The following is a 26,775-nucleotide window of genomic DNA, read 5'->3' as shown; positions in this document are numbered from 1 at the left end:
GATTGTTAACACGATATCCGGCTTTTCCTTTTGATGAACCATCTGTGAACACTAGGAGTGCATTCTGCAGCGGCTGTAGAGATGTCATTTTTGGAAATACGACCTCATGCATATTTAAAAACTTTATTAACTTATCTTGAGGATAATGATTGTCTATACACCCTTTAAAACCAATCTGAGCCAGCAGCCAATCTGTGCTATGCTGTTTTAGCCATTCATCCTGATTTACACTGTAAGGTTGTATAATAAAGTCCGGTTCCTTACCAAAATAAGTCAATGCCTGCTTTCTACCAAGAATAATTACTTGGGCCACTGCTTCAAAATATGGCAAGATATTACGCCTAGAAGACACCCTCAAATGAATCCACATCAGAGGAGCCTTTTGACATAATAATCCTGTAGGCGAATGAGTAGTATTAAAAATTAGCAGATGCAGAGGTAAGGAATAATCTATATAGGTAATAAATTGGTTCTCAATAGCTTTCTCCACTGTCTGTAAGGCAAAAAGTCCTTCTGAAGTTAATACCCTAGGGGATGTCGGATCAGCATTTCCTTTAAGAATATCAAATAAAGGTTGTAATTCCCCTGTGGTAAGTTTTAAATACGGCCGAAGCCAATTAATGTCACCCAATAATTTCTGAAAATCATTTAAAGTTTTCAAATTGTCCCTGCGGATAATTATCTTCTGGGAAAAAATTGACTGGTCCGTAAGTTTAAAACCTAGATAGTTATATGGCTCCTGAATCTGAATCTTTTCTGGAGCTATCTGCAGCCCTTTAGCGACCAGGGCTTGCTGCAAATCTCTAAAACATAAAAGCAAGGTCTGAGGATTTTTTCCTGCAATTAGAAAATCATCTGTGAAATGGATAAAGTAAATATCTGGCCATTTCTGTCTCACAGGTTGAATGGCCTGTGCTACGAATTTCTGGCACAAGGCGGGGCTGTTTGCCATGCCCTGGGGAAGCACGGTCCATTCAAACCTTTTCATAGGCTCTGCAAAGTTAATAGAAGGAACACTGAACGCAAACCTTTTGCAGTCTTCAGGGTGCAAAGGAATGGTAAAGAAACAATCTTTTAAATCTATGACTATTTTATGAAACCCTTTTGGAATAGCCACGGGAGACGGAAGACCTGTTTGTAAGGTTCCCATGGGCAACATTGTTTCATTTACCTTTCTTAAATCCTGTAACAATCTCCATTTGCCGGACTTCTTTTTAATTACGAATATCGGCGTGTTCCATGGAGATAATGACTCTATAAGATGTCCTGCCTCTAACTGTTCCTGCACCAAAAGAGAGGCAGCCTCCAATTTCTCTTTAGTTAAAGGCCACTGATCAACCCACACTGGAATGTCGCTAAGCCATTGAATTTTATCGGCGTGGGGTGCAGGCGAGATAGTGGCCATTACTGAAAATGCCCCAGACTTCTAGAGTTAGGGTTTGTCTGGGGGTTTTTAAACCTACTAGTGCCTTGTCCTTCATATCCAAGCCCCCGAGTAGGTTCGGATTCCTCCGACACTGTCTTTTGCTTAGAGGCAATTTCATTAGGATTACACAGAATTAAATTCATCTGAGATAACAGGTCTCTGCCCCAGAGCGTGGTAGGCAACTTCTGCATCACGAAAGGCCGAATTTGTCCTGAATTTCCATCTGCATCTTTCCAAGTTAGAAGTCTAACGCTCTGTTTCGGATTATTTGCATAACCGATCCCTTGCAGATGCGTTAGGGTCTCTGTCAATGGCCAGTTAGATGGCCAGTCCTGTCCCTTAATAATTGTAACATCAGCTCCCGTATCTATTAATCCTTCAAAACTCTTTCCTTCAATAGTCAATTTAAGGTTAGGTCTTTTATTAGTAATAGACTGAACCCAGAACACTCCGGAGGAGCCAAAGCCCTCCTCCCCTCTCTTATCTTTAATGAATTTGGAAGGCAGTGGATGTAAGGGCACCAAGACTAACTGGGCAATTCTTTGATTAGCTGGTATACTTATGACACCACGAGAGGAAGCAGCCATAATTTTAATTTCTCCCTCATAATCACTGTCTATGACTCCTGGATAAATCTGCAGTCCCTTCACAGTAGAACTGCTTCGTCCTAACAACAATCCCCAAGTACCTTCAGGTAATGGTCCAAAAACTCCCGTGGGCAAAACCTGAACTCCCATCTCTGGAGCTAGTACGGCATGGCAGATGCAACAGAGGTCCAACCCTGCACTTCCTGGTGTAGCTCTGGCGAGGTCAAGGATGGATTTCCTTGGCTCGGCAGTAGCTGTGCCCCGCAGACAGTCTGATGCATCGGGGCCTGGGGCTGGCCCCTCCCCCCGTTTCCCGACACGGGTCTACCTTGGAAGTTATTTTTTGACTTGTCTCTCTTAACCCATTGATTTCCTTTTCTACACTTATGGCACGTTCCTGGTGGACCACCTGATTGCCCGTTTATACTGGGCTTATTATCAGGACAATCACTTTTAAAATGACCCAGACTACCACATTTAAAACATCTCCTATTTCCTCGTCTTTGTGACGGAATCCCTTGAATAGTTGTTCCCTGCAGCGCTGCAGCTATAGCTAAACCCTGATTATACGATGGACCGATCTCAGAACAAAGGCGAATGTAACCGGCTAGGTCTGTCTTTCCCCTCTGGGGTCTAATGGCCTCTCGGCAGGCCGCATTAGCATTCTCATAGGCTAGTTGCGTAACCAGCGGATTCTCTGCCTGAGAGTTTCCAAAAATTCTATTAGCCGTTTTCAGCAATCTGTCTACGAAATCCTGAAAGAGTTCGTCGGGAGCCTGTTTCACAGCTGTTAGATTTCCACTAATATCTCCCTTAGCTGGTAACAGAGTCCAAGCACGGCGGGCGGCCACCGCAATCTGCGCATACACTGCGATGGGAAACCCAATCTGGTTATTATTTCCTTCAAATAGGCCTTCCCCCAACAACATCTCCGCATTCCATTCTGGATGGCCTGCTTGAGTGTTAGTGGCGGCGGTTCTTTTGCAAGCCTCACGCCATTCAGAACTCCAGAGCAAGAAATCTCCCCCCGACAACGTAGCTTTACACAGCGTTTTCCAATCCTGTGGAGTTAGATTCGACTCAATCACAGTATCCAACAACGCCTGTGTAAAGGGAGCTGTCGGGCCGTACTGGGCTACGGCTAGCTTTAACTCTTTTATCACCTTAAATTCCAAGGTCTGATATTGTCTGACCACATTGTCCTGGTCTTCTATCTCAAGGACTGGAAAAGCTAAGATTTCTGACGTATCCTGCCCTTCTCTGCGGGCCTGGTTTATAACTCTTTCTAATGGCGACTGGCGGGTCTCCGAGTTATTGTTCTCTCTAGTATTAGAGACCCTTTTTAGCTCCTGTAACTCATTAGTCAATTTCTGCAATTTAATTTCAAACTCTAACTTTTGTAATTGCGTATCCTTCTGGATTTCGGCCTCTGCCATCAAGGTCACAGGCGGCGCGGATGGCGCTACAGGGGGCCAAGTTTCTCCATGAACTTCAATCGCTCCTTTCTCGGGATGAGCTATTTTTTTCCTAACCACAGACTCATCAGAACTGTCTCTTTGTTTACGAGACTCAGGTTGTGGAGAATTTTCTATAACAGGGATCCTCTCCACATGGCCTTTTACTTGAAAATCCTCACTTTCATGAATAACACCTAATTCTTCCAAACTCCCTTCATCTATGATGTCCTTAATCAGAGTCCAAAGGCAGAGGGTGATATTGTCTGCCTTGGCTGCCTTTAGCGAATTACCAATTCTCAGCCAAGTTCTCTCATTTAACGTTCGTTTTTCTCGGAACCAAGGACAACAGGAATATATCTGGTCCAAGAAATCTTCTAATCTTTCCTCTTCAAACCCAATCCCCTTTGCCTGAAGCAACTCTTGAATGTTGCGTGCGCAGATCTCGCGCGAAATTTCCTGTCCCATTTTTTCCTATCCTTTTAACCCAAGCAACTCCTGTGTCGGGTGCACACAGTATGCTTGAAAAACTGTATCCCTTCCTTGCACTCACAACAATAGACACGGATTCACTAGCGCTAGTTTTGACTTCTATGTTGCTTACCGTGCGGATACCATTAATTTTCACCTTTTTCTGCGAAGCTTCGCTGGATAGGGCTACCTCAGGAATTCTCTCGTGCCAGGTGCCCCACGTTGGGCGCCAATATGTAACCGCCAGCGGCTACATGTGAACCAGGTTACCTGTTGAGAGAATCTTGAGGTACAGGGACAGAGACAAGGGATTTGAGTCAAGCCTAGGATTCTGGTCAAGACTGCTTTTAATAAATTGAAGACAGGTTTTATAGACATTTGGGGGATCGGCCAACCCCCCAGAAGTCGGTAGCTTCAAAGGCGGTGCTGTGAATCCTCTGGCTCCAAGTCTCAGTGGGTCGTCTGCCTTCTGCCTGGCAGTTCAGGTGAATGCCGGCCTGGGGGCGGTGTCGATAGCCGAGGTGTGGAACCCCTTTGTTTGCAGAACAAAGGCCGGAGGTAGCCATCGGAAGAGTTGGGTGCCCGCTAGCCAACTAGTTGCAGGGGGGGGAAGGATACAGGTGAGCCTTCCAAATCTAGACTGTAGTTCATACCAGATATTGTCAAGTTGACAACCAGGAATAGCCACTACAGACAGCATAGCCACTAAGAGAATAGTTCATAATACAAGGCCTCCTTAAAGAAAGTAGAAAGTTCTCATATCGGCAATGTGAAAGTCACATTAGACAGGGTGATCTGGAGCCATTGAACCGATGGACAGTCTCTCTATGCTAAGGGAATTAATTGTAATGACTCACAATCTGCAGTCCAACCAAGCCAAAAATGGGCAACTGTGAATGGGAAGTCCAATATTAGTTTCAGCTGGTCGCCTGTACAAGCTGGAATCCTGAAGAGCTCTGTTCCAATACATGTGCTGGCAAGTAAGTGCAAGCAGGCAAAGAGTGAGTCTTCCTCCTTCCACTGATCTTATTTAGGCCTCCAGGAGAAGGTGTGGCTCAGATTAAAGGTGTGTCCCACCAGGCCCCTGGATCTCACTTTTTCCAAGACTGACCTTGAACTAAGAAATCTAATTGCCACAGTCTCCTAGGATTAAAGCATGGACTACTTTGCCTGGGGTTATGCTTTTCCTGGCCGCTCTGCTTCTAGATATTCTTGCCAAGATCCAATTCGGAAGCCTGTGTCTTTCAGTTTCAAGATCTGGATCACAGGTGTGCCCTTCATTTCATGATTATAGTCCATTCTAGATGTAGTCAAGTAGGCAACCAGGGATAGCCATCCCAAAAGTACACCTGAAACTCCCAGGGGTAGGGGGAAGCAATAATACCAAAGAGGAGTAGAAGGCAGGAAATAATGAAAATCCTGGATGAATGGAATAGAAACAAAGAAAAATAGAGCTCCTTTTCTAAAGCCAGGAACATCCTTGGGAAAGCTGGGAATGATCCAGGGCCGGGGCTGTAAGGACATTTTATATCCTCAGAACCCAGCACTTTCTACCCTGTGGGGCTGCGGTTGTCAGTGCTTAGACTCCTGTAGACTGGGTCTGTCATGTTGTTGAGATGAGGTCTGTTCTCCTAGTGCTGCATTGTTTATACGACTCCTCCCAATTTTGTCCTATTGTATGATGTTAACTTCTGGGTTCATAGAAGTCTCCCATTTATTTCCATTTTGCCTCTGTAAATAATATACAATATAATATAATATACATGGATTTGCTGGGCATAAGGCATGGCTTCTCTAAGACCTCCCCACCACAACTTTTATATATTTTATAATAAGTTTTATTATACTTTTTCTCTTTTTCATACTCTATGACCTCTGACCTATGACCCTGTCACTAAAGAATGACCCTTTGTATGAGAGCGCTGGTGTACGTAGAAAATAGTTTGAGGAATGTCTTTGCTATGTAAATCTTCCGTCTTCCTAAATGACTAGACTTGCAGCCTCCTGTCCCTGTTTCATTGTCTAAAGTGTAACACGGGGAGTGAAACTAACAGAGCATTAGCCGGAGCTGAATTCATGCTGTCATTACAAATATGTTTAAGTAATCTCTAAATGTGTGTAGAGTGCTTTCTCCTTGGGAAGGCGTATTAGTTCTAAGATAGCAGTATCTTCATCCTTTTAGAATAATGTTTCCCAAATATGTTGTGTTGACTCAGGACACCTTGCTGCCAGTGTGATGCTCCCCACGTAAGTGACCCTGCTTTCCTCTTGATTAAACTTCCTGAATTCTTTATTTCAAGGGCTGCACCCGGAGGTTCACATCTCCTGTGCAGATGTGGATGCAGCTTTGTCTTACACACATTGCACTTCAGTTTCTAGAGGATTCGATGCTCCTCTTCCTGTCCGTTCTCGGTCTCCGAGTTCGGGTCTTTCTTTTCCTTGTCCGCCTGTCTTCTTAGGAAATTTATCAACGCCTGAGGCAACTCAACACCTCCTGGTCACAAAACGCCACGTAAGCATCGTCCTCACCACTTCCGTGCAATGCCATGAACTCTCAGAGGCTTCGCTGAGGCCCTGACTCTGCCGAAAGATGGCGGGAGTCGCGCCAAACTGACGCCATCGAGGAAGAGTCCGTGACCTTGACATTGTCATCTGTCCGTTTCCAGAACCAGCACAAGATGGACGATGCTGCCGAGGTCGGCGTCCATGTTGGCGTCCTGCAGCGAACTCGCCTTTGCAGCCACAGGAAACGGATGTGCAGGTGCAGCGTGGCTTTTGCCTGCAGAACAGGACACGAGAAGCAGGTCACGGTGCGCACTGTAGAGTGAGACAGGAGAGGCCGCAGCTACGTCACAGGTTAAAGTTCAAGGGGGGCGGCCATTGTGAGGACACACACACCAGATGTTGGGGATGTCTACACGGCACAGGTGAGCTTGAACCAGTGATTACTGAGTTCACAATCCGGAGACTCTGCTGTGCAGAGATGTGGACGCTCACGGATGTTGAGACATTTCAGAAATTTGAGACACACAAACTGTGTGCTGTGTGTGTCCACAGTGACTTTTCCCTCTACCAGGGAATGTGTGCGCTATCTCAAGGTTAGTGCACCTGTGTGTATTTTAAAATATATTTTTGACGTCATTAAAATCCTCCCAACCCAAACCAGCCCAGACCGGATGGATCCAGTGTGGAATGTGACTAGACCTTCAAAGAAGACCTGATGGCAATTTTTCTCAGCCCTCTCTATAAAATAGGAAAAGGAGAACACGACCTGAGTTGTTCTATGAAGCCACAATTACTCTGACGCCTAAACCACACAAGTACACAACCAAAAACAGAGAAGTTTAGACCAATCTCACTGATGAATACTGATGCAAATACACTCAATAAAATGCTTGCCAACTGAATCCAAAACCTCACCAAAACCCTCACTCACCGTGGTCAAGTAGGCTTCATTCCAGGGATGCAAGGTTGGTTCAATATACAAAAATCCATTAATGCAATCCACTGTATACACAACGCCAACAAAAAAATCACAACATCATCTCCTTAGATCCAGGAAAAGCACGTGACAAAACACAGCACCCGTTCAGGTTAAAAATGATGGAAACATCAGGAATTCAAGGCCCAGATATAAACATATTAATAATGATCTACTGCAAGCCAGCAGCCATTATCAAATTAAATGGATACACAATTGAGGGAATCTCGCTGAATTCGGGGACAAGACAAGGATGCCCACTCTCCTCTTATCTATTCCATATTGCATTCAAAATGCCAGCTACAACAATAACACAAAAAACAGATGATGGGGATACAAATTAGCAAAGAAGAAATAAAGGTATCACTGTTCACAGAGGATAATTTAGTATAAACAAACAACCCCAACAACTACACCAGAGAACTTCAGTAGCTGGAAAACAATTTCAGCAAGGGAGCTGGATATAAAATTACCTCAAATAAATCAGTAACCTTCCTTCACACAAACAACAAACAACTGAGAAAGAAATCAGGGATGCAAATTGCTTATTTTTTTTCGAGACAGGGTTTCTCTGTGTAGCCCTGGCAGTCCTCGAACTGATTAAGTTCACTGCATTATTAGCTTCATCATCATTATTATTATTATTATGTGCATTATTATTACTATTTACTATGTCATAATAATTACTGTTAATGTTAACTATATTATTATTATCATTAAGTATATTATTTTTTGGTTTCATAGCAGACTTTTGCAAAGTATACTTACTACTACTATTACTAAAAATGATATACTTAATAATATAGTGACAAAATTTTGCTTGATATACTTAAAAATAATAATACCAGTTAATACTAATAGAAAATAACAATCATAATAACAGCAACAAAAATAATAATAACCGTGGTGCAGTTAATAATGATGATGATAGTGATAATAATAATAATGTAGTTAATAATATACCGGCAGCATTTTGCTGGATATAGTTAATAATAATAATAGTAGTAATAATAGGTCAGTTAATAATAATAACATGGAGGTGGCCTGTTCCGCAGCCTCCCTTCTGTCCCGTCGAGTTGCTTCTCTTCCCTTCTCAAGGAGTTTATATTTGGGCTCCCCTTCACTTAACTCTGTCCTGCTAGGTTCTTCCCTTTTCTTTTAAAATCTGCTCTGGGAATGAGCCCCAGGGTCTCACGTGTGCCAGAACAGCTCTCCCCCGGCTCACACCCCAGCTTCCGATCAGCAGCCTGCATTTGCAATGTAACTGCAACAGGGCCCGGTGGCTGCTGTCCTGAGCCTTGCAGCTTCAGCTCCTGTAGAGGCCCCAGGCAGTGAGGAGAGACCACCACCAGCTCCGCGTACTTTGGCTTCTAAACCAACACAAACCAAAAATCCAGGCGGAATTGGGCTGGGCTGTGAGGACGGGGAGGGCACACAGGACTGTCCTTTGTCCACGTGAGCCTCACATCCTGAGAGCTCAGTTTGTACCCCAGAGCCAGAGGAAGCATTTTGCTCCTGCTGACCCATCCCTTGGTTAACACTGTGTGTGCTTTGACGTTGGCACGCCCTTGCGTCCTGTTTCCCCTCGTGCAGTGCGGTATCTGGAAGTGACGTTCTGAGCCTCGACACTGTCTCTGCTCTCAGAGCCAGGATTTACTACACCGGTTAGTCTTGTGGGTGAAGTGGGCAGAGAACAGCCAGGGGACCTTGAAGGTCAGGGAGCCGATAGATATTTCTGGGCCACCTTGATATGTTGGGGAGATCTGACCGTCCCTGCACAAGTAGGAAGGCAGAGAAAATACCTGCTGCTGAGATCTCCACTTCCCCACAGAGATGCAAGAGATGTGACCTTTAGAGTAGGCATCTCTGTCCTGGACCAAAATCTTTGGTGACATACTGGGTGCCGGGTGCTTCAAGCCACCACAGGGAATGTCTTTTTTGGCTTATTCCCTACTACATAGAAAGGTCCTTCTCCTTAGAGGTCTCCAGCCCATGGTTTCCAAAGTCAGGAGAACAATGTCACAGTTCACATCAACTCAGGTGCTGTGGAGATGCCCATATCTCCATCCTGGTCACTCTATACCTATGAGTAAATTAAAATTCTATGCTGGGGAGAACATGGTCAACAGACTGACCAATTCACCCCCACTGAAAGACAAATTGCTATTATTAAGAGATCTACTTACCATAAGGCATAAGACATGGCTTCTGTAAGACTTTCCCACCACAAATGTATATATATTTGTCTCTGTTTTCATCCTTTGAGACTTCCGACTTACGACCCTGTCACTGAAGAATGACTCTTTGTATGAGGCACTGATGTACTTAGGAAATAATTTCAGGAATATCTTTTCTATATAAAACTTCTATCTACCTAATAGATGAGACTTGCAGTCTCCTGTCCCTATTCAATTGTCTAAAGTATAACGTGGGATGTGAAATTAAAAGAGCATTAGCCAGAGCTGAATGCATGCTGTCATTAAAGATATTTTTGCTGAGCCTTGGTGGTGCACGCCTTTAATCCCAGTAAATTCCCAGCATGTACTAATGCATATATGTGAAAGAAAACACACCAGATTGTGGGGGTGTGAAATTTGGGTAGGTTAGCTTGAGCCAGTGAATATTGAATTACCAATTGGGGGATTCTCCCGTAGAGCTATGTGGAATGTTCAATGATATAGTTAAGTCAGCAAACAAATTTGTGAGACAAAACATTCCCTGTGCTGTGATTGGCCCCAGTAACATTGCCCATAGGGACAAAGTCAAAAACTATCTTTTTATTGTCATGCCCTCTACCAACAAATGTCTGCTCTTTTTAAATGTTAATATACCTATGTGTCTTTTTCAAACAAGTTTATCATTTTAAAAAGTCAATGGTTCCTATTGCTTTTTGAATTTCATTTTCTCTATGTGTAAATGCTCTAAACACTTATTTGTTTCTATTCTCCATAGTTTCCTCATATTTAAGAATTTCATTCTTTTTGCTCAGAAGCTTTGGTATTTAATATTTGTTTCTGGTTAAAGCAATGTCTTCTGCAGCTGAGACTTGGCTTATTATTTGCAATTAAGACTTGCTTTGAGGACTTAATCCTGCCTCTGCTATGATGTTCCTTCAAGATAGTCACAAACCTCCTCTAAGGCTGGGCCCTACTGCTCAGTGTGAATGGAAACACATTAGTGTTCGCTAATCTTCATGGTTTTTTTTTTTGTGGGAATTACACAACCTCAGAGCTATGAGTCTTCTTAGCACTGCTTTCATTGTGTGCCAAATTTTGGGTATTTGTGCCTTCATTTTCATTAAATTCTAAGAAGTCTTTAATTTCTTTATTTCTTCCATGTTCCAGATATCATTGAGTAGGATGTTGTTCAGTTTTCATGTTTATGTGGCATTTCTGTTGTTTTTTTCAAACCCAGCCTAAGTCTTTGGTAATGTGATAGGATGCACTGGGTTATCTTCAGTCTTCTTGTATTTGTTGAGCCCTGTTTTGCTACTGATCATGTGATCAAATTTAGAGAAGGCACCATGTGCTGCTGAGAATAAGGTATGTTCTTTTGCTTTAGGATGAAATATCTACAAATATCTGCCAGATACATTTGGTTCATAAGTTCTGTCATATGTTCAGTTTTGACTCTAAGGAGGATGGTTCCAAGGATGGCCACAGCTGCGCCTAAATCCATACCAGAAGGAGTCCATTTTAACTCGCCCTGACTGTGCTCTGTCTCGGGACTAAGACAGGACTATAGTGAATTCATTTTTAGTGTGATTTTTTTATTTTATGTGCTTGGATGTGTTGCCTGCGTATATCTTTGTGCAGTTCCTGCAAGGCCAGAGGAGCATCAGATCCTTTGGGACTACATTTACAGGAGTGGATCACCTACCAAGTTGTTCTGGGAATGAAACATCTTTTCTTTCAGTTCACAATGTTCTTCACTAGCATTCTGCCTGTCTACCTGCACTTTTATTGAAAAATTATTTGACCTTTTAATTAAAGTATATTTTGTTATGTCTTTGCTCTCTCATTGCCTTCACTACATCTACCAAGTCAATCATTTTAAGTATGTTTTAGAAAGTGTGTACAAATATAAGAATACAATATGCTGAGTGCATTTCTGTTGGTTGTGTGTATATGGTCCAGGGATGAACAATTAGATGAAGACTTGTGTTGTATAAGCAATTTGAAAGCTTTCTCTGCCTCAGGCTAATTCTCCCACTTGAGAGACACTTGCTGTGTTTCCACTTTCATGGTCAACCCATATCCCTCTGGAATAATAAAACAAATTAAACTTTTTTAGAAGTGGCCTTAGACATTATATTTTATCATTACTACATAAAAGGCACTAGTACACAGCAAAAGTTTTTTACACCTGCAAAAGTTCCTTCATGTAACTTAAGGGAATTGTGAAATGTGAAAAGGATTCCTTCATGTGTCTTTTCTCAATGCATGTTTACACGTGCGAATAAAATCGAGGGACATCATAAAGTCTAAATTGATTCTTGACACTTGTCACAGTTTTTTTTTTAACAAAAATAATCTTGAGTGAAACAATGTAAGTGTGTTGCTTCAGATCTGGCCAAATTCTTTGTAGTCACAGATTACTTTTGGTATTCTTGATTGTTTTCAAAGACTATTGTAATATGTAAGGGCTTTCTTAGATTGTTTGCATATCAAAGAGTTTCTGGTGGGTTCTGTTGCTTATGATCTTGCCCTTGTGTCCTGATCTCTGGATATCTCTGATGTTAGCTGATCTGTCTCTGATTGAGGCTTGTCTCTCCTGTGAGTCTGTGTGTCAGTACTCCTGAGAGAACAGTTCTCTCCAGGAGAAATTTTTGTATGGAAATAATTGGCACATAATCAGCTACCTCCAAGGTGCAGACAGAATCCAGAAGGATCCTGTCCCCAGCTGTCCCTTGGTTCCTGGGTTCTGATGGCTCTGTGTGGCTCTCTCATGGTCTGGGGATTTGAGCAGAAGTGGAGCTTACATGTGTGATGGAATTTCTGGGAGATCAACTCTCTCCACACAGAATTTGGATATTAGAGCACTGAGGCAGGGGATCAGCTCTGGGTGCAGGCAGAGAATAAAAGGATCAGCATTATGTCTTACTAAAACCTACAGATAGAGTCTCTTCATCAGTTTATAAATGAATTATCAGTGGCAACAGAATAAAAATAAAAATGCAGGACTTCTTGTTTGCCTTGAGAAATTCAGATTATTTAAGACACTGCTGAAAAGGGCCTTACTCTAACAACTTTAGCTGACCTTTGTAGACCTGGGGAATGCATACTCAGACCAGGGCTCCTGTCATAAACCAATGGCCAATGTGACACCAATTAATCAATCAATCACCTATAGTCAGTCACGAACCTGCAGTTCACAATCAATCAGCAATCAATCGAGTCAGTTTTTGGTCCAGTGAAGACCAAAGTAATTGAGTAATTGTCAGTTGTTTAATTATATTGATTGGTGATAAATTATCAATGGATTCATCATGTGTTAAATATTGATCATTGATTAATATTCAATCAATTGGTTACTATTTATTGATCATTGATTCCTTGACTGATTGGTAGCTCATCACTGGCTGGTCATCGACTGCCTGTCTGTTATTGATCACCAATCAAGTGACTGACTGGCAGGTGGACATTTGATTGGCCCCTGACTGAATACTGATCGATGGATGATCGGTTACTCATTTATTTGTGTTCATTTCCAATTACTGATCTATTATGAATAACCAATTGACCTCCTGGTTAAAGATGATGGCAGAACGTCTCATTGCCAGCCTCTGTCCTTGAATGCTCCCAGGATAACTTCCCAACTGACCTGGTGCCACACCAAGACCTCACTGTATGAGCCTCTATATGACTGCTCAGATAGATGCAGGGGTAATGAGATTCACCAAAGGCAGCAGCCTCATTCAGGTTGGACAGAGGTATCCTGGGACAATGGTGGTGTCAAATACTAAGATCACATGGGCAGAACCACACCCAGCAGGAAAGTCAGCCCAGAAAGCTGAACCGGCACCTCTGAAAAAGACCTTAGTGCTAAAAAAGGATATTAACGACATTAAAGCCACTTCCTGTGGTGTACGATGACTTCCTATTATATCACAGTCACATTCTGTCAAGACACAGCCACTTCCTATGACAGTGGTGGTCACTTATGGCCATTGAATGGGCACTTCCTCTTAAAGAGAGCCACTTCCTGTGATGTACACTCACGTCCGATTATGGCCAGTCACTGCCTGTCACATCACTGCCACTTCCAGGTGTAGTACAGTCACTTACTTCAAATGGTCACTTCCAGTTCTGATGTGTCCGCTTCCTGTGGGTTTATAGGCTTAGGAATGACCTCCACATTGTTCTCAGGTTATTTTTTCCCCACAGTCAAGACACAGATGGCTGGTGTGGCATTGCTACCTCTCATATCCACGGGGAGGAAAGGAGCCTTCTGATGAGCAAAGACAAACTCCATCCCACAGAGCAACAAGACAGCCCCGAGAGTGGCTCCTAGAAATTGGGCTCCTCATGTCCTTGACTGCACCAGACCCAGGAGTCCCCACACTATATGATCAGACAAAAGACATCATCTGTGCCAAAAACCCGTTGATGTTTCAGTGCGGTAGGAGGTGAGGGAGGACAGCTAACTGACTACTAACTAACTGTGTGAGAGAAAATGGGTCTACACAGAAATAGAGGAAGAAATTAGAGACTTTCTGGAGTTCAATGGAAATGAATGTGCAACATACACAATCTCATGGAACACAACATGAAAGTGGAGCTAAGAAGAAAGTTCACATAACAAAAATGCCTACATGAAAAAAAAATTCAGAGCTTTAATGCTAGTAATTTAACTGCACACTTTAAAGACTACAGCAGAAGAAAATGAGGCAGTAATGAAAACAAGGAGAAGACATCAAGAAATTATTAATTTTGGGGCTGAAATCAATAAAATAGAAAAGGAACAATTCAAAGAATTAATGAAACATGGAGTTAGTCTTTTGAGTCTTATTTGACAAGATAAACAAACCTTTATTAAAAGATAAAGAATATACAATTTTGTGAAATCTAAAATGAAATTGGAGATAAAATAACAGACAATTAAGAAATCCAGAGAATGGTAAGGACATAGGTTTAAAAATGGTGCACTCCACCAAATTGGAAATTCTAAAAAAAAAAAAAAAATGATTAATTTCCTCAATAGATTCCACATACCAAAAATAAATGAAACTAAGAGAACCAACTTCAGCAGACATAAACTAGGAAAACAGAATTCATCACAAATATGCCACCAATACAATCAAAGGCCATGAATTTTAGGGTGGACTCCTACAAGACGTTCAAAGAGGTTTTAACAAAAATACACGTCAGTGTATTTAATAATATAAAAGCAAAAGAAATATTAGGCAATTTATTTTCTGAAGCCATGATGACTCATATATCCTGTCAGTAAAGACTAAGCAATAAAACAGAATTTATAGACCAATTTTCCATAAAACCATAGAAGCAAAAATACTTAAGAGAAAAAACAAATCAAATAAAATAAAATACAAATCACATCAGAAGATCATCCACTGTGATCAATGAGGAAGGATTCATTCAAGAAACACAGTGATGATTCAACATAATGGAATTAAAATGTAAGAAAAAAGAAGAAGTGATCATCTCATGACATGATGTAAAATTCTCTGACAATATTAAACACCACTTTATGATAAAATTCATGCAGAGATTAAGGATACAAGGGGCATGCCTGAACATAAAAATGTCACTTTACAGCAAGTCTAGAGCCAACCTTAAATTAACTGGGTCGAAATTCAAATTAATTCCAATAATTCCTAAACTAGACAAGATGTTCCATTCTCTCTATAACTATCTATTCAATATATTATGTAAAAGTTAGGTAGAGCAATAAAACTGAAGGAGAGGAAGATAATATAAATTAGAAAGGAGGAAGTAAAATTATCTTTCTTTGCAGCTGATATGTTAGTTTCCATAAGTGAATCAAAACTTCACAAAGGCAATTTCTAGAGCTGATGAACACTGTCAGCAAAGTTGTTGGATACATGAATAACTAAAAAAGAAAATACAAATTAGTGGCCTTTGTATGTAAAAATGAGCTTGCAAGTGCAAATAAAATGGAGAGATATCATAAAATTTGAAATTATTGTTGACACTTCTCAATTTTTTTACATAATAAATAACCTTGAGTAACTCAATATAGGTGTGTTGGCTAAGTACATACGAAAATAATTTTAATCACAGATTTCTGAAGGTTCTCAAAACCTACTGTGATAAGCAAAGGCTTTAATAGATTAATTACATGCTAAAGAGTTTACTCTTGTATAAAGATCGTAGAAAATACAAAACTTTAACCCATTAACTACATTTATGATGTTTCTCTGCATTATGACATTTTCTTATGGTTTCTAAGATTACTGCTACATACAAAGGCTTTCTTTACCAAATTGCACATTCATAGCATTTCTCTCCAGGATATCTTCTTTTATGCATTCATAGATAACTGTTGTGAAAATGTTGTATTACACTGATTATATTTATAAGATTTCTCTTCAATATGTGTTCTATAATATATTTAAAGATTACTATGATATACAAATGTTGGGAACAAGCAAATGAAACTTGCTCTAAGTACTGCAATTTTGTTGCCAACCTCCATTTAATCATGAATTGAAACAAATTTCAAGTCCCAGGTCATAGGGGACCTGCATAATTTAACAATATTCAGCAAGCTTTCATCATTTACTTTTGTTCCTCAAAACATAATGACTGTTCCTAACCATAATTTCTGTTATTCATGTTTTATTCCTAAAAATAAAATGCCTGTTACTAACTACAAAAGAACAACGTGGTGTGATAGGATAAACCATAAAACCTACATTCTGTATCATTTGACATCGAGTAACAACAGTAGAAATTCCCAATTGGTGGGAAATATACCTGTAACAGCAAGTATGTTCATAGTTTTTAGTTTTGAAATCTATATCAGTTTCTAGCTCAAGGCAGGGACAGGATCGGGTGATTCAGATTAGCTTCTTAATATATTTTCTGGTCCAGATTAATCAGTAACTACTTGACTACAAAAGATTTTTATTATTTGCCATGTCCTTGTGTGTGAATTATGTTGGAACTCAGGGGATCCCATAACATAAAGGTTTTACCACATTGCTAACATTCAAAGTATTTCTCTACAGAATGAATAATTTCACAATGATGAAGACTATAGAGGTATACAAAGGCTTCATTATACTAAACACATTCACGAGGTCTCTCTCTAACACATTCTTTCAAGAAAATGAAGACTACAGAACTGTGCAAATTCTTGACCGCATTAAATTCACTCACAGTGCTCCTGTCTTATCATTTCCATTGCTATGTAAAGTCACAATGAACAAGACAACTCCTATAAAAGCGGTCATCTAATTGGGGCTGGGTTACAGTTTCAGAGGTTTAGTCCATTTCATCATAGCAGGAAGAATGCCAGGAATGAAGGTAGACTTTGATGCTGGAGAGGAAGCTGGGAGTTCTACATCTTGATCCAATGGCAACTAGGAAGAGACTGTCTTCCTGTGACCTTCAGCTCTTCCGGACCTGTAGGAATTCCAAAGCCCAACCACACAGCAATGCACTACCTCCAACAAGGCCATATGACAGCATAATGCCACTCATATAGGTGTCATATTTAAATTACCCCATTCCACTGCCTGGCCTCCTATTATTGTTCAAACAAATGAGTCTTTGGGGATCATACTTAAACATGTAGAATACATGAGTGACAGCTTCAAAAGTCCCCATTTTCTAGAGTAGTCTCAAAAATGTTAAGAGTCCAAAGGACAAAGAGTCTTCTGATATGAATCCTATCATGTAATCAAGTTCAAAAACATAAAAGCACATCATATGCCTCCCTCCAAATCACAGTATACACTTCACCATTCCTAAAGGCAGCATGAGGAAGTAGTGGAATTAAATAAGACCCAAGCCAGATCAACAATCTCCAAACTCTGCATCTCCATATCTGTTGTCAAAGTATTCTTCAGATCTCCAACTCCTTTCTGCTTGGTTCAATGCAGAAGAATTTTTTTTGTGTAGTTTTTATTCTCGGAGAGCAGTTTTCCTGAGCAGGTAACACACAGTCCTAACATCGCATAATTTTGGGGTCTTCTTGATTCAATGTCCAGGATCTACACATGCTCATCTCTACTCCTTCGAAGAGATTGGGTCACTTCTCCAGCTCTGCCCTCTGTATCACTCTAAGCTCTGTTTGACTCCACTCTCCTATTCCTTTTGTTCTTGCTGCTCATCCCATTGTACATGCATCTTCACTATGCTGGGTTCTTCTGCTGCAACTAAGCTTGACCAATAGCCTCCCTTATGCTCACTCAGTGATGCCAAGCCTCACCTGCTCTGCATAACAACATCATGCATTTAAAACCAGTACCACCTGTGTGACACTTACATATGACTGAGTCTAGCTGCTCCACTAGGTCCACACTTGTTGACCTCTGACACACCTTCTTTGCCACTCCAAAAACACTACCCAGAAGATTTTACTCCAGTGATATTGATTTATTCTCCATAGCCTCTAATTCTTTATCTACAGCTATTCAGCGATAATTGTCTCACTAGTCCCTTATATCTTGCTGCTAAATCCAGAGCAATGTAGACAAAGCTGCTGAGTTCTGCTGCTTGCTGGTGCTGAAACATGGCCCCTTCTATTACATTATTACCAGTTTCTATTTTTCAAACAATTCACTGCCTAAGCTTGGCTGTCCTAGAACTTGCTCAGTAGATTAACATTGAAATGAGAGATGTCCATGACTCCATTTCTTGAATGCTGTGGTAAAAATCATGAAACACCATGCCTGGACCTTTTTAGATCTGAAATTGAAAACCCAGAATCGCAAATATAATCTATCCCTTCTGACTTTGACACATACATATATCTTTGTATGTCCACAGGAAAACAATTACCAGGTAATAATAATTCCTAACATGATACACTTGTGTTTTATACAACTACAAATCCATAAGTTTAGCTACATGGAAACTTGTTCTAATGAAACCATATATTTAATATCATAGAATATCCTTAATAACAGGATTTAGATTAATTCAACTTCCTGGTGATGCTTTGCTCTTTGAAACCTCCTTTTTGTATTTTTCCTTTAAAAGTTTGCTATGTTTGATCAAAATTGTCAGGCCAAATTCTATGTGGGTTGTTTTTTTGATACTTCCTTTGTCAATGCAATTAATGTAAACCTCTTTACCTTAAACTCTAGGAGACTATTCAAACAAGGGAAATAGACAACATTCTTTGCCAAATCATCATAAGAACCATCTCTAGAGTTGAAATAATCCTAACCACCGATTTCTGCCTTAATCCTAATCCAATGTCCTCTTAACTCCCACTTAATTCATGATTACATTCATTAGATTCTTCTCCAGGCTGTGTTCTTTCATGTCTTTGGAGTGACTGCATGTTGCAAAGGCTTTACCACATTGACTACATTTATAAGGTTTCTCTCCAGTATGTTTTCTTTTATGTGTTTGGAGACTACTCTGATGTGAAAAGGCTTTACCTCATTGGCTACATTCATAAGGTTTCTCTCCAGTATGTGTTCTTTTATGTGTTTGGAGAGTACTGTGACCTGAAAAGGCTTTACCACATTGATTACATGCATAAGTTTCTCTCCAGTATGTGTTCTTTTATGATATTGGAGATGACTGATTGTTGCAAAGATCCTATCACATTGATTACATTCTTAAGGTTTCTCTCCAGTATGTGTTCTTTTATGTCTTTGGAGATGACTGGGTCTTGAAAATGCTTTACCACATTGATTGCATTCGTAAGGTTTCTCTCCAGTATGTGTTCTTTTATGTATTTGGAGACTACTGTGACCTGAAAAGGCTTTACCACATTGATTACATGCATAAGGTTTCTCTCCAGTATGTGTTCTTTTATGATATTGGAGATGACTGATTGTTGCAAAGGTTCTATCACATTGATTACATTCATAAGGTTTCTCTCCAGTATGTGTTCTTTTATGTGTTTTCAGACTACTGTGACCTGTAAAGGCTTTGCCACATTGATTACATGCATAAGGTTTCTCTCCAGTTTGTGTTCTTTTATGGTATTGGAGATGACTGGTTGTTGCAAAGGTTCTATCACATTGATTACATTCATGTGGTTTCTCTCCAGTATGTTTCCTTTTATGATATTGCAAAGTACTGTGCTGTGCAAAGGCTTTGCCACATTGACTACATTTATAAGGTTTCTCTCCAGTATGTGTTAATTTATGACATTGGAGATTATTCAGTCCTGCAAAGGCTTTACCACATTCATTACATTCATAAGGTTTCTCTCCAGTATGTGTTCTTTTATGATATTGGAGATTACTCAGTCTTGCAAAGGCGTTACTACAGTGATTACATTCATATGGTTTCTCTCCAGTATGTGTTCTTTTATGACATTGGAGATAACTCAGTTTTGCAAAGGCTTTACCACACTGATTACATTCATAAGGTTTCTCTCCAGTATGTGTCATTTTATGTCTTTGTAGATTACTGAGATTTGCTAAGACTTTACCACATTGATTACATTCATATGGCTTCTCTCCAGTATGACTTCTTACATGCCTGCAATGATAATTGACACATGTTGAATCTTTACAACATTCATTAACCTGATCAATAGTTTTATCAATATGAATTAAGATTATAGATTTGTCTAATGGTAAAGATGCATTAGATCTTAAGGTTTTATAACTTCATATGTTCATGGTGATCTCTCTCTCTCTTTTTGGGTTGTACAAGATATGTATAATAGTTATTACATGACTCCTATTTATAACATACTTTTTTATATGGAATTTTTCTATGATGTATTTCTCCTATCTGAAGAAAACTGGAAAAACCCAGAATTTTATAAAAATGATTTCATTCATAATTTTTCCTGTGGTATGAATTACACCACATTTGACACTGAACCAGGACAAGTAGAAGAATTTCCAAGTTCCTAGTACTCATAAAGTTGTTCTACGGTATGATTTTTGGGATTTTCCCAGTAAAATTAGAAAGCTAATTAATTGGAAATGTCTAACAAATTCACAAAATATACTGAAGGCAGAAGGCTACACATCTTCTTAATCTTTTTGAATAAAAATGTAGTTTGTTTCTTTCAATATCCCCGTTGTTTCATGGCATTTATTGTGACACATGATATATTTAATAAAAGAAGAATAACAACTGAAAGGTTTCCACATTGCATTCACCCAATTTGAATTTTTGTTTCTCATAAAATGCAGTACATAGTATAATGTCTCACCACTACACTATTCTTGATTCTCATAAACTGCCCTCTCAACAAATTTTACAATGTCACTACAAGAATATGAGTATCACCATATTTACCATGGACTATTTGCTTGTTAGAAAGTTTCAGCTATAAATGTATCACTATTCAATATGCAATATCTAAGTACTGTGAGACTATACAGATTGGCAAGTTCACAGCATAGTTCTAATGGAGCAGCACAACAAATGAATACACAAAACGGACAGCTGAATTTGAGGTACATAGTTTGGTAAGAATATTATATTCATAGCTACACCTAAATGATTGTTTTTTTTTTAACATTTTTGCTTTTTTAGAGCTTCCAGAATATTATATTAACTTTTCCTCAGAATCATAAGTGCATCCGCTTGGACATGAAAATTACCTTTCATGTCTTCTAGAATTTTTACAATGTTCTTCAATACGATGCTCTTCCCAATTATAGCCTAAAAGACCGTACCAGAAAATGAATGATATCTTATTAGAAATAAGGTAAAATTCAAGTTCTGTGAATTTTCACAGTGCTGTGAAAGCTATCATGAAAACTCAGCAAACCCAATTTATTCAGCTCAATCTTTATTGTTACCAATTGAAATAACAGAAGATCATCAATAACCAAGAAACATTCGTTTCCTTATTTGGAAAAAGAATTCACAGTCTTACCTATAGCAGTGAGATTCAGGTACGTCTCCAACATCACATCTTTGTAGAGACTCTTTTGGGAAGAATCCAGTATATCCCACTCTTCCACAGTGAATGTCACCAGCACATCATCCAAAGTCACTGCATCCTAAAATATCCCATATATGTGTACAACAGAAAGAAATATATGGACATTACTGTAAAGTAAATGTATACTTTTTGAAAATATATTAATTTAGTTCTAGTGCTTCCTCCACTTATTTTATGACTCAGAATTTATCATCTAGTAACTATGTCATTTTTGAAGCGACTTGCATTATAAGATTCACCTGTGTCGCTTCTGAACACTCGGAATAGCATATAGCCTTTCAAGAGAAATGCAATTGAAAGGGAGATGCAAGGGAAACAGATCAACAGTATTGAGCACACATCTGAGAACTTGTATGAACAATTACTAAATATAAAAATGATGGGTAAGCTGGGTGTATTTGCTCATGTCTTTAATCACAGAGGTGCAGACAGGTTTATGTCATTGAGTTGGATACAAGCATGGTCTATGTAATGTGTTACAGGACAGAGAAAGTTATATGTTCAGACCTTCAATCCCCTGCAAAAAATCAACCAAGGAAAAAAAATGATAGAGAACTCACAGTTCCTTACTTACCTTCCTACAAAAAATTATACATTCACTGGAGTTCTGTATTCATTTTGCAGAACTGTTAATTGCACTAGTTTAAACTGCACCATTAATACAATTTTATCAAAATGGAATGCATGTTTAAACAGTTCCAAATGGACAGATGTAAATACTAGTAATGAAAACGTTGATCATAAATAAGCAACAGAGGGCAGGAGAGAGAGTTTAGCAGTGGAATATTCTTTCTGGTCTTCCACATAATGGTTGTCAATTTCTACCATACACATAGGAATGAACAACTAACTACCCATTACTTTAATATCAAGGGTTCTGAGACCATCTTCTGACAAAAGTAAAGATGAGACATACATGATATTAATATCCATGCACACAGAAGAAATACTACAATTTATTCAAAAATTCCAGGAAAAAAAAAAACAACAGTGAGGCAGAGTAGTATACACCTGGAAACAATGATTCTGAAGCCTCAGGTAGTACTGATATCATGAAGATATGCTATCTTGAGAAATAGAATATAAACAATGTAATTGACAAAATTTCAAAATTAAAGGTGTGGGTGAAGAGTTGCACAAAAGCATATGCTTATTGTGCAAAAGCATTTCAGTTGGATTTTGTACTTTCTATATCAACTATCAGGACAGGAAGGGCTTCACAGAGAAAAAAAATTGAAAAACAAAACAAAAGGCATAAAATTAAAGATATTAAGCCACGAGGCTTGCAAAATAGCTTAGACTTAAATAGTTTATACTGTATCTTAGGGACAGAGTCCAAATGGTGACTGCATGGGTGCATAAGAAAGCAGAAGGTTCAGTTTCAATCAAAACACAGTAGACACAGAGAAAATAATTATCTTGTCCAAAAGAAATGCAGGGGGACACATGGAGCAGAGACTGAGGGAATGCCCAAGGGAAACTTTCCCAACAGGAAAACCACCTTATGGGCAAGATTCAATCCATGACATTATTATGGATACTCTTCTATGCTCACACAAATAAGCCTTGATAATTATTTGAGAGGATCCACTCAGCAACGGACTGAAACAGATGCAGAGATCCAGAGTCAAATATTGAATGTACTGCTGGGACTCGTATGAAGGAGTCGGAGGAAGGAATGAAGGAGCTGAAGAAGATAGGAACTCCACAAGAAGACCAAAAATCTCAACTAACATGGATTATTGGGGACACAGAGAGACAGAGACATCAACTAAATAGCATCCAAAAGCTGGACGAAGAGCTCCTGGCACATAAGTAGCAGAAGTTCAGGTTAGTCTCCATGAGGGTTCTCCAACAACAGGAACATGGGCTGCCCCTATAGCTGCTGCATATCTTTGGTATCTGGTAACTGGACTCCAATGTGTATCCTTTAACTGTACTCCAAAATCTGGCCTCAGTGGGAGAGGATGCACTTAACCAGGCAGAAACTTGAAGCCCCACGGTGTAAGGATACCCAGGGGACCCAAGCAATTACATTCTGACCCGGGATGCTATATGCTTATGTTCATCCTTTGATGAAAATGCATTGAGTCTACATTGATCCTAATAGTTTGCAGGAGCTCCTACACAGTTCAAATGTCTAAAGTGTCGACTGACACTCAAGGCAATATCTCGAAAGTCAAATCTTATAAAATCAAAATGCAAGTCATTTCTTTCTGACGTACAATGGTTCAGAATACACCTTCGTCTTACAGTAGACAGGAATATACACTTCTTGTTCAAACATACGACATGGCTGCCAGGAAACAAAGTAAGTTTCAATAAAATTTACAACACTACTTTTATCCCACATGCAATTTACACAGTTGTCCCTAACAAATGCCAGTGATAGCTTACCCTCTCTCCTGACTATGTCTCCTGGTAGATTGCTAAGATCATATCTTCCTGCCTGACACTTCTCCCAACTTTCAACATTATCAAGCATTCCCTCTTGAACATACCCGCAAAACAGGTCAGTAAAAGGGGCTACACTCAGCCAACATCCAGTAAAAATACAGAAAACAAAAAGTAACTCAGGAATAAAATTACTACCTAAACCAGACAAACCCAGAGACTAGTATCTAGACCTATAATCGCCCCCAAACCAGGTACTTATACATCAGCATTGGAACATAATAAAGATAAGACAGGGAAATATGCCACCAAGTAATCCAATTTGTCCTGTCTCAGCAGATCCTCAAAAATTAAAACATGCAAGATATCTGATACAAAAGAGGTTGTTGTATGGAAAGGACAGGAGTGAGAACCTGTGGAAGGGATAGAGGTACACAAGAAGGCCTGCAGACTGGAACACAGATAGGGAGCAGAGAGAATGTGATGAGAGTAGAGAAAGACTATAGATGGGGCTTTTGTAGAGAACAGAAACAGGGAATAAATATAGAGAGCAGCTGAAGCTAGTGCTCCATGTATATAAAGCACACCTGAAAACTGCAGCAGTTAATGGAGGCAGGTAATGATTTAAGCAGGTGCTAAGTTCCTGAGTGCAGGCCATTGAAATTGCTAGCACATGGAATACTACAGAGGCAAATTTCACACACCCAACAGGGAAAGGAAGATAAATAGTGTAACTGTACTTATTGGTCAAAAAATATTTGGAATCTAAAAGATTCCAGGCAATAAATAACCAGGAACACTGCAACAAACCAAAAGCAAATACTACAATTGACTGCAATAGAAGAAGAATATCAGTTCAAAGGTCAAGAAAATAGTTGTAATGAAATCATAAATGAACAATTTCTAAACTAAAGACAAAGATTCCTATTAAGGTACACGAAGCATCCAAAATAACAAATAGATTGAAACAGAAAAAAAATCACCTTGCCACACAATATTCAAAACACTATACATGTAAAGAAATATGAAAACTTCAATAAAAAGAAAACAAAAACAAGTCACATGTTAAAATAGACCTATTAGTTTCATTACATCTTTGTAGAGATTCTTCTGGGAAGGATCCAGCAAATTCCACTCTTCCTCAGTGAATTTCACATGCACATCATCAAAAGTCACTGCATCCTATATTTCTCATACATGTATACAACACAAAGCATGGTACTAACATCAATTTAAAGGAAATACATGCTTTTCAAAAACATATTCATATAATTTTGGCACTTGCTCCACTTATATTCTGACTCAGAATTTACAATCACTGTGTCATTTTAGAAGGAGCATTGATTATAAGATCTACCTGTGTTGCTTTTGAACACTTTGTATAGGATTCAGCCTTGCCAGAGAAATGCCAATTAAGAGGGAGATGCAGGGGAAACAGATGCACAACATTGAGCACACATCTGAAAAATTGTATGAACTTTTACTAACTAAAAGAGTGATTGGCAAGCTGGATGTATTTGCCCATGACTTCAATCACAGACGTACAAACAGGTGTATGTCAGTGTGTTGGATGGCAGCATGTCATATGTATCATGTTCTAGGAGATCAAAAGTTATATATTAAGACGTTCAATCCCTACAAAAATCCACCAAGGAAATAAAAATGATAGAGTACTCAGAGTTCTATACTAAAATTTCCCATAGCGAATTATACATTCTCTTGAGATCCATATCCATCTTATAGAAGCATGAAGTGCAACAGTTTAAACTATAAAATCAATAAAATTTTACTAAAAGGGAATGAGTGCTTAAACAGTTACAAATGAACAGATGAAAATACAGTAATATAAATGTTGATCTTAAATAAGCAATGTAGGGCAGGAGAGAGAGCTCAGCAGTGGAAAGCTCTAACTGGTCTTCCACATTGTGTTCATCAATTTCTCACATAAGCATGGGGACCAACATTTATTCATTACTTCAAGATCAAGAGTTCTGAGGCCATCTTATGACAACAGTAATGAAGAGACATATGATATTCATATTCATACACATAGGCAAAATTCTATTTATTCAAACATTTCAGAACAATCACAAGTGTGAGGAAGTACATCATACACTAGGGAACAGAGGACTCTGAAGGTCCAGGTAGTATTAATGTAATGAACATATATCAACTTGAGAATTAGAATATAACCTATATATTTGGCCAAATTTCAAAGTGAAACCTGAGGATTAAAATGTGCACAAAAGCATATCCTTATTGTTCTAAACCATGTCAGGTGGCTTATGTGGTTCCTATATTGACTATCAGGACAGGAAGGATTTCACAGAGAGATTTTGTCTTGAAGACAACAAAGGAATTTAAAAAAAATATTAAAACACCAGGCTTGCAAAATAGCTTAGCATTATATGCAAATGGGGCTAAAGCATCTTATGTGATTTAGGGACACAGTCCAAATATTGACGGTATGGTAGCATGAGAAGAAACCTGAAAGATCAGTTTCAACTACAGCACAGTAGACACACAGAACAAAATTTGTCCCATCTAAAAGAAAAGCAAGGGCACACCTGGAGCACAGAATGAGGGAATGCCCAATGAAAACTCGCCCAACTGGAGACACACCTTATGGGCAATCTCCAATCCTTAACATTATTATGGATACAATGTTATGTTCCCAGACAGGAGACTTTCATAAGTGTCCAATGAGAGGCTTCACCCAGCAGCTGACTGAAATAGATGCAGAGAACCACAGTGAAGCATGGGATGGACCTTGGAAACCCTTAAAAAAGATTTGGGGAAGGATTGAAGGCCCTGAAGATGGTTGGTACTCCTCATGTAGTCTAGCAGCCTCAACGAAACATTAACCTTGGGGACGCA

At 39.4% G+C, this 26,775-nt stretch overlaps 1 pseudogene; it reads right to left on the bottom strand.

The window, feature by feature from the left end:
* LOC127672895 (zinc finger protein 709-like) overlaps positions 1–25,074 on the bottom strand; it is a 184,268-nt pseudogene extending 159,194 nt beyond the window's left edge.
* Positions 25,075–26,775: the final 1,701 nt, after the last annotated feature.

This window comes from Apodemus sylvaticus, chromosome 22 (assembly GCF_947179515.1).
Source record: "Apodemus sylvaticus chromosome 22, mApoSyl1.1, whole genome shotgun sequence".
Taxonomy (NCBI): domain Eukaryota; kingdom Metazoa; phylum Chordata; class Mammalia; order Rodentia; family Muridae; genus Apodemus; species Apodemus sylvaticus.
Note: the sequence above shows the minus strand (reverse complement) of the source record. Positions and strands in the feature narration are given on the sequence as shown.